Genomic DNA, 8581 nt, shown 5'->3' on the forward strand with positions numbered 1-8581 from the left:
CCAAGTGCGTCTTTGGAGTACCTTCGGGGAAATTGCTCGGGTTCATCGCCAGCAATCGGGGCATTGAAGCCAACCCTGTAAAGATCACGGCCATCACTGACATGGAGGCTCCGGCCACAATCAAGGATGTGCAAAAGCTAACAGGTTGTATGGCGGCTCTGAACAGGTTCATCTCCCGGCTCGGGGAGAGAGGACTACCCTTCTTCAAGCTCCTGAAACACCAGGATAAGTTCCAATGGATGGAGGAGGCTGAGCGGGCCCTGCAGGATCTGAAGCATCATCTGCAGTCACCTCCAATCCTCACAGCACCATTGCCAGGGGAGGATCTACTACTTTACATCGCGACAACAACTCATGTTGTCAGCATTGCTATTGTAGTCGAACGAGGCGAAGAAGGCCATGTGTTCGGAGTGCAGAGGCCTGTCTACTTCGTCAGTGAGGTCCTCTCCGAATCCAAGGTATGGTATCCTGCTGTTCAAAAGCTTTTATATGCAATCTTAGTCACATCAAGAAAGCTACGCCATTACTTCGATGAGTACAAGATCACTGTGATCATGGACTTCCCGCTGGCGGATATTCTTCATAATCAAGATGCCACGGGGCGCATATCCAGGTGGGTAGTGGAACTGGGGGCTTTGTCAATAGACTTTAAGCCACGCACTGCAATCAAGTCACAGGCTCTAGTCGACTTCATGGCTGAATGGAGGGAGAATCAAGTCCCAACTCCAGTGCACAAGCCAGAGCACTGGACCATGTATTTTGATGGGTCCCTCAAGCTCGACGGCGGCGGTGCTGGGGTTCTGCTTATTTCTCCACGAGGTGAGCAGTTGAAATACGTCCTTCAGATCCTGTGGGCGGTATCCAACAATGAAGCCGAGTATGAAGCTTTGCTTCACGGGCTTCGTTTGGCGATATCACTAGGGATCAAGCGACTACTTGTATATGGCGACTCTCTTCTTGTCGTTCAGTAGGTCAACAAGGAATGGGACTGCAACAAGGAGACGATGGATGCTTATGTGCATGAAGTGCGCAAGTTGGAAAGCAAATTCTCCGGCCTGGAGGTTCATCATGTATTACGGGAGCACAACGTTGGCGCGGACACCCTGTCCAAACTGGGGTCCACACGTGCCCAGGTCCCGCCGGGAGTCTTCATCCAGGAGCTCAAACAGCCATCCATCAAGTCTTCTCCGCAGGTAGCCATCGACGCGGGTCCCCAACAACCCGATCGAGAGGTTATGGTGCTGGAGGAGGACTGGCGAGGGCTTTTATCGACTTCATTCGAGATCAACGATTACCAGTAGGAATCGACGCCAGGAGCGTCGAAGCAGCTCGCATCTTACGAAGAAGCAAGGGTTTCGTCCTGGTCGACGGCAAGCTCTATCGGCGAGGCGCTCAGTCAGGGGTCCTCATGAAGTGCGTCATGAAGGAAGATGGCTACGACATACTGCGGGAGATCCACGATGGCGTCTGCGGCAACCATGCGGCTTCGAGAACGCTGGTGGGCAAAGCGTACAGGGCCGGTTTCTGGTGGCCCACCGCAGTGACCGACGCGGAGGATCTCGTGCGCAGGTGCCAAAATTGTCAATTCTTCGGCAAACAGACGCATGTTCCAGCTCACAGCCTCATCACCATACCGCCATCATGGCCTTTTGCCTGTTGGAGTCTTGACATGATTGGGCCCTTCACGATGGCGCCAGGCGGTTTTACCCATGTTCTGGTGGCTATCGACAAGTTCACTAAGTGGATCGAGTACAAGCCGATAGCCAAGCTCACGCCAGATCGGGTCGTCGACTTCATCTCCGATATCCTGCATCGTTTCGGCTTCCCCAACTCCATCATCACAGACCTGGGATCAAACTTCATGGCGAACCAGTTCTAGGAGTTCTGCGAGAATGCTTGCATTGAAGTTAAATATGTCTCGGTTGCGCACCCAAGGGCCAACGGACAAGTCGAAAGGGCGAACGGCTTGATCATCGACGGCCTCAAGAAGAGACTTTATGATGCAAATAGCAAGAAGGGAGGCAAATGGGTGCATGAGCTGTCACATGTCGTCTGGGGGCTTCGGACTCAGCCGTCCAAAGCCACAGGACAAACACCTTTCTTCCTCGTATATGGATCTGAAGCTATTCTGCCAGCCGATATTATGTGGAAATCTCCAAGGGTTGAAATGTACGATGAAGGCGAGGCGGACGAGGCGCGGCAGTTAGAGCTCGATTCTGTGGAAGAAGCTCACTGCACCGCTCTTGTTCAGTCCGCTCGGTACCTACAGGGGATCCGGCGATACCATGATCGCAATGTCAGGGAGCGGTCTTTCAGTGTTGGTGATTTGGTCTTGCGTCGTATTCAGGACGAGTCTGGCCTACACAAGCTCAATTCAAGGTGGGAGGGCCCGTTCGTCGTCAAGCAGGTTACAAGGCCCGGGTCTTATCGACTACAATACCCTGAGGGCCAGGATGTCCCGAACTCCTGGAACATTCAGAATCTGCGCAAGTTCTACCCTTAAGACGAGGCCCGGTGATAGCTGAGTCCCCGGGGGCTTAGGAGATCCTTTTTCCCCGAATCAATTTGGAGGCTATGAGCCACATGACTCGGGTTGTACATTCCTTCTTATTTGCACGACGGCCATAGTCATGTGCAAACACTTATATACAAATCGACTTCTTGTCGTGAACAATGCGGGGGCTACGGCCACGCTCAATTCCTTTCGACTTCAGTTTCTGACGGAACCCTCGGCTCCGTCTAGCTCCTCTACATCTCGAGTTCCACCGCGATCTTGGATGGTCGCACGCGACAGCAGTCGCATTTTCTCTAATTCAGTCGATCCGTTTGATTGGCGTACACATAGTACGTTGGAAAGGCTCGCGTAAAGAGCTACCTCGACTACATCCTGAGTGGCTGCACTCAGCACAGTCTTGCTTCTGCCAAAAAAAAATGGCAAGCTCGCGGCGCTGCCCGCACCTGCTCCTTGCAAGCTTGATCCATCCGTCCGGGTCTTACCTAGCTTACGGAGCACGCTCACAGTATGAGCGACCTTCGACTACACTTCGAGCCGCCGCACTCGGGGTAGTCCCTTTTTTCTGCCCTACGCACGGCAACCCTGCGACGATGCTCGCGTCCTTTCCTACCGAGTTTAGACCCGGTCGATCGAGTTGTGGCTAACCGGTCAGACAATTATTAGCTACCCTTCGGGTCGTTGCACCCAGGGAAGCGTCTACTACTTGAGCCTTGTACGCTTGGATCTCGATTCAGCTCAGGCACGCAAACAAGTAGAGATATTGAGTGAACTATTTACATAAGAGAATGATCACTTGTTTTTCATACTCTAATCCTGCAGTACACTGTGTACAATTTGCTCTGCTACAGGTTGGGCCTCTTGCAAGTACTCTTCAAACCACTCATCCGTGCAGTCCGCCGCCATCCCTTGTGCAAAAATGCCTAGCTGCGCGTTTGGCACGAAGGACTTTACATATGCAAGGGCATTACTCACGCACGCGACTGGAGCTTTAGATAGGAACTTGAGCATTTTCTTCGGGCTTCGCGGAGTCGCTCCAGCAGGGGCCGCGGGCCTGCTTCGCCTTCTTCTGGCAGATCCACCATGTCCACCAGCTCCTGGGCGGCCCCCCGGAGGTCCTCCAGCTCCTTGCGCAGCTGCGCGTCCTTCTCGCCCAGCGTTTTGACTTGCTGAAGGCAGTCGGCGAACTGACGTTCAGTGTCGCCGATCACCTTCTGCAGCCTTTCGACATCATCTGTACGACGATACAGCATATTCTTCACGTCAGTAAGCAGCTTCTCTTTGTGTTTCGTTATTTTCCTAAGCTCTGTGGTAAGGGCACTTCAGCATCTAAGGGGAGTTACTGAGGAAAAGTACTCGAGGGAAGCGCGGGCCTACCTTGGTGCGCCTTCTTCTCTGCCTTGAGTTGCTCCTGGTACTCTGCTTGTTGCTCCTTGAGCCGTTGTTGGAGCTCGGAGTTGGCCTCTTCAAGGTTCTTCAGGTCATTCTTGAGCAACCAGGTCTCTCGAGTCCTTTCTTGCTTCAGTATATCCAGCTCTCGCTGCAGATAGCAGTTCTTTGTGATTTCCTCGGAGATGCGCTTGTCCAGGGCAGCTAACTCTCGCGCGTCACTCACGACCGCGTGGAGTTTCTCCAACTTCTTCTGGGATTTGGTGATTACATGCTGCGCAAAAGGTGGAGATTGAGTCACAAACAACTCACCAATGTGCACATCTGGAACATTACCCGAGCACTACCATGGAGAAGTCGTATAACTCCTTGAAGGTGCTCTTGAAGGTCTTCAGATTTTCGGCCGACAGCAGGAGGTCGTCCACCAGGTCGGTGGTGATGACGTTCTGGTGCCCCGGCCCGGCCCTCAGCACTTCACGGGGATTCCCCAAGGACCCGGCGGCATCCCCGGACGGCGGCGGCTGAACACCTGCAAGCATACAACGTGGTCAACACATTATGCCCAGACCTCGGCAGCCAGTCGCGGGCGGGTAAGCGCGTACCTGTGTCATCGGTATGAGCGGCATTAGGGACCACGACTTGTTCTCCGCACCGGGTCCGGCTCCCTCTTGTCGGGGCTTGGGGGGCGGCAAGTCGGGGAGCGCCGCATCTGCCTCAGGGGCCACCTCCGTGGGTACTGGCCCCCAGGCGCCGAGGGCTCGGAGGCTGCAGCAGTCGAGGCAGGCTCCGCACCGGAGGGATCAGCGCGGGTTGATGGCTCTGGGGCCGCTGCAGCTGTGCCTGGCTCCAGCTGCAGTTGTACGGTGCTCGCCGCCCTGATGACATCAAAGACATTGTTATCCAAGTGGGCGAGAGCAAGATCTTCAAGCGACAGGGGGAAAACTCACAGTGTCGACTTCTTCTTGGCGGCCTTCTTCACCCGCCAGGCCCGTTGAGGAATGCCCGTTGCTGACGGCGAGGCCTGGTCGGCCGATGGAGGGGTCCCCGCCACGGCAATTGTCACCGCAGTGGCGGCGGAGGGGCCTGTTTCCACCCCTTTGGTTTCAGTCCCGGGTGGCAGAGCAGGGAGACTACAAGAGGATACTGTCAGTATACAGCATCATTGACACTTCGCAACTGGCCAAAAAAGCAACTCAGTACCTGGAGGACTCGACCTCTTGCGCCTTGCGTTTGCGCACTTGTCGTTGGCCCTTCGGCACCGGCGGTAGAGCGCCGGCCAACTCCACGCTCTGGTTGGAGGAGTTGTCCCGGCGGGGTTCCCCTTCGGTTCCTTCGCCCACCTGCGAGCCCACGCAGTCGGTGGACTCGCTGCTGCCTTGAGCCGCAGCAAGGCGAGCCTTCCCGGTTGCAATGGCAGCAGATGGGCCTGGTCCTCTTTCGACTCCTTCTTCCGCCTGCGAGTCCACGCAGTCGGCGGACTCGTTGCGGCTTTGAGTCGCAGCAAGGCGAGCCTTCTTGGCTGTAGTGGCGGCAGAAGGGAGGAGATGATACGCTCGAGGGAGGTCAGGTTGCGGCGGGTAGCTGCAGTACAGCTCCGTGTGCCCCTGTAGCAAGTTCTTCAGTTAAGTACCGGTGCAGTAGCAGATTTCCTCAGCGAAAGAAGTCGAATACTTACCGGCTTGGGCGGATTTCACGCGGAGAACAAGGTGGGCACGTACGGCACGGCGTCCACGTCCAGCAGCACCCGCTAAACTCGCTGGAGCGCGACTTCATCTGGCACCTCCTTTGTGCACATGCGAGAAGGGTCAGCGGGGCCGGTGTACTCGAAGCCTAGGCAACAGCGCTGTTGGATGGGTTGGATGCGGCGCTTGTAAAATGAAAACATGACGGAGGCGCCGGTCACTCCTTTCTTCTTCTGTGCCTCGATGGCCTCCAGCAGCTCTCTGACTTGAATCATTTCCATGCCGGAGGGTTCAAGGTTCCATTCCCCCCTCACCACTGGCAGTTTGCTCGACTTCGTCGGAAGTTGGGGAGCATGGTTTTCGATGTAAAACCACTGGTTTTTCCACCCAGGAAGGTTTGAGGGGAATTTGTATGAAAGGTATTTTTCGCCGGCCTGCTGACGCAGTTGGATGCCGGCGCCCCCCACTACAGCAAGTTTTTTCGTGGTTGGCTGGGGTTTGACGCGGAAGAGGAAACGGAACAGATCCCAGTGGGGTTCGATTCCGAGAAATGCTTCGCAGAAGTGGATGAAGATGGAAATGTGGCAAATGGAATTAGGGTTGAGGTGATGGAGCTCAATCCCGTAATAATAAAGGAGGCCACGAAAGAAGGAACAAGTGGGGAGGGCCAATCCCCGTTCGGCAAAATGGAAGAATGTGACGATTTCGTCGACATTCTCCATGGGGAAAGGTTCACGGAACGAGGGGCGCCAGTTGACAAAGTTCTTCTCTTGCAGCAACCCCTCGGAAACCAGTTCTTTCAGATTGTTGAGGGAGCACTTACTGTGTGTCCACTCCGTCGTCGATGGCTCCGCATCCTTCTTCATTTCCTCGATCTCTGACTTCTTAGATGCCATCTCTGATGCACTGGCCACGAGATGCTCGGGGGCTGCAGGGAGAGGGGCAGGGAGGTCGGAGCGGGAGATTTTTCTTGGGGGGAAGGCGGCGGTGCTTGGCTCGGATTGGGGAATTCAGTGGCTTTTGATGGGATGCAGATTGAAAAGCGTGGTTTTTTCCTACAGTTATCGCGGGGTTAAATAACCAGCGGGGTGGGGAAAACTTACTGTTCTGAAGTTCAAGAGTCACTTCCGAGAATATTCCGAATCCGAGGGGTCGTTTGATGGATTATTTGGATTGGATATTCAATTAATCATTTTTTTCAGGGTTTGTCCGCCTGAAAAAAAGCGTTTTTTCGAATTACTCATCTCATACCCATCATTTGTACCATCGTTTTGGTAATTTTGCAAGGTATCATTTTTTCGCCTGCATGCCACGGTCGTTGGATCCTTATCTCCAAATTTTGTGGGCTTTGGATTCAAGGCTCGGGGGCTGCGGGGTGCGTGGCATCGACTACTTATTTTTTCAAATCTTTTGAAGGATAAGTAGGGTTACAGACAACTGGGACCCTCAGCCTGATTCTCCGATTCAACCTAAGGCTCGGGAGCTACTCCATATGGAGTGCGATTTTTAAATCGCACGCCATAACGAAAATTCGGGGCATGAGCACCTCATAGCTTCGATGCAGCCAAATAAGTACTCGAAGAAGGACTTCAAGACGAATCATCAGAAGAAGTCGAAGACTGCTTCGAAAGTACTCGAAAAGCCTGCAGAACTCAGCTACGAAGAGCTCGGGGGCTTGTCAGACCCTGGGCCATTGGGCTGAGCACGTTACGTAGTCTAAGAGATTAAGCCCGTCTTATCTCTTATTCATTTTGTTATCTCTTGTTTATCCCGTTTAAATAGGAGATAGAGTTAACCAACACGGAGAGAATCTACTCGAGATATGTTCTGGTATGATCCCTCGATGGGGGTTGGTTAGCATCTTTGTAACTCTGGCCTCTCGGATATATAAGGGAGGTCAGGGACCCCTCAAGACAGAAGATCATTAGGTCATTCTACACCAAAGAGAATACAAACCACCATACAGGACGTAGGGTGTTACGCTCCGTGCGGCCCGAACCTGTCTAAAGTCTTGCGTTCCTTGCACATTCGAGTTCCTGATCTCGGCGTCTCCTCACCCAAAACTTACCACCTTGGGTATATCCCTCGGTGGGCAGCTGGTTAAACACCGATAGAGTACCAGTGGCTATTGCCAATGATTTGCATTTTGCAGATAACTTAACCAATCATCGTTGCTTGCAAGTGGCATCAGCTCCCAGATCAAAGCGTGAGTGGTACGATTTATGACGCACTGAACGCTCACAGTGTGTGTCTCCTAATTAATACTTAATCTGCTCATTAACCAGTTGCATAGGGATTTAAATGCCCTCTCGTGCGGTCTACTCGTGCAGTCTAGTAATTCCTCCGACCGCACAGTTGAATTCACTTAAATCTACCCCATTCGGCCCATAAATCACATTTCCTTCTCCATAATATATACTAAAAGTACCCTTTTCGGAAGACATATCTATTAATTATTAATAAACTAGTTATACTACATATTAATACACAACGACCCTAAGTTTCAGCGATTCCCAGATTATATTTTCCAGATTCTAAACTATTCAGAATATAAATTATACTAAAAATAATTGAAAATACTAAAAACTATTCAAAATATAACTACCCTAAGAAATATTTCTAAAAATAATTGAAAATACTAAAAACTATTCAAAATATAACTACCCTAAGAAATATTTTTAAAAACAATTAAAAATACTAAAAACTATTCAAAATATAACTACTCTAAGAAATATTTCCTAGATTATAGTTATTTTCAAGTAATTATACGACTAGAACGAGAATATACCTCCAAACCGACGTGTGAACAGGGCTTCGCTGCTTCCTCTCCTCTCTTCCTCTCCTCACTTTCTTTTTTTTCCTGACTTTTGCTGAATAAAATGGGAATTTGGGAGCAGGTGGGGGCTTATATAGGGGCTGGGGAACCTCCCGCCCGCCCAACGGGCGGGATGCCCCTCCGCACTGTACGGGCCCCGGACCTCCCGCCCGTTGGGCGGGC

Source organism: Panicum hallii, chromosome 4 (assembly GCF_002211085.1).
Source record: "Panicum hallii strain FIL2 chromosome 4, PHallii_v3.1, whole genome shotgun sequence".
In the NCBI taxonomy this organism is placed as follows: Eukaryota; Viridiplantae; Streptophyta; class Magnoliopsida; order Poales; family Poaceae; genus Panicum; species Panicum hallii.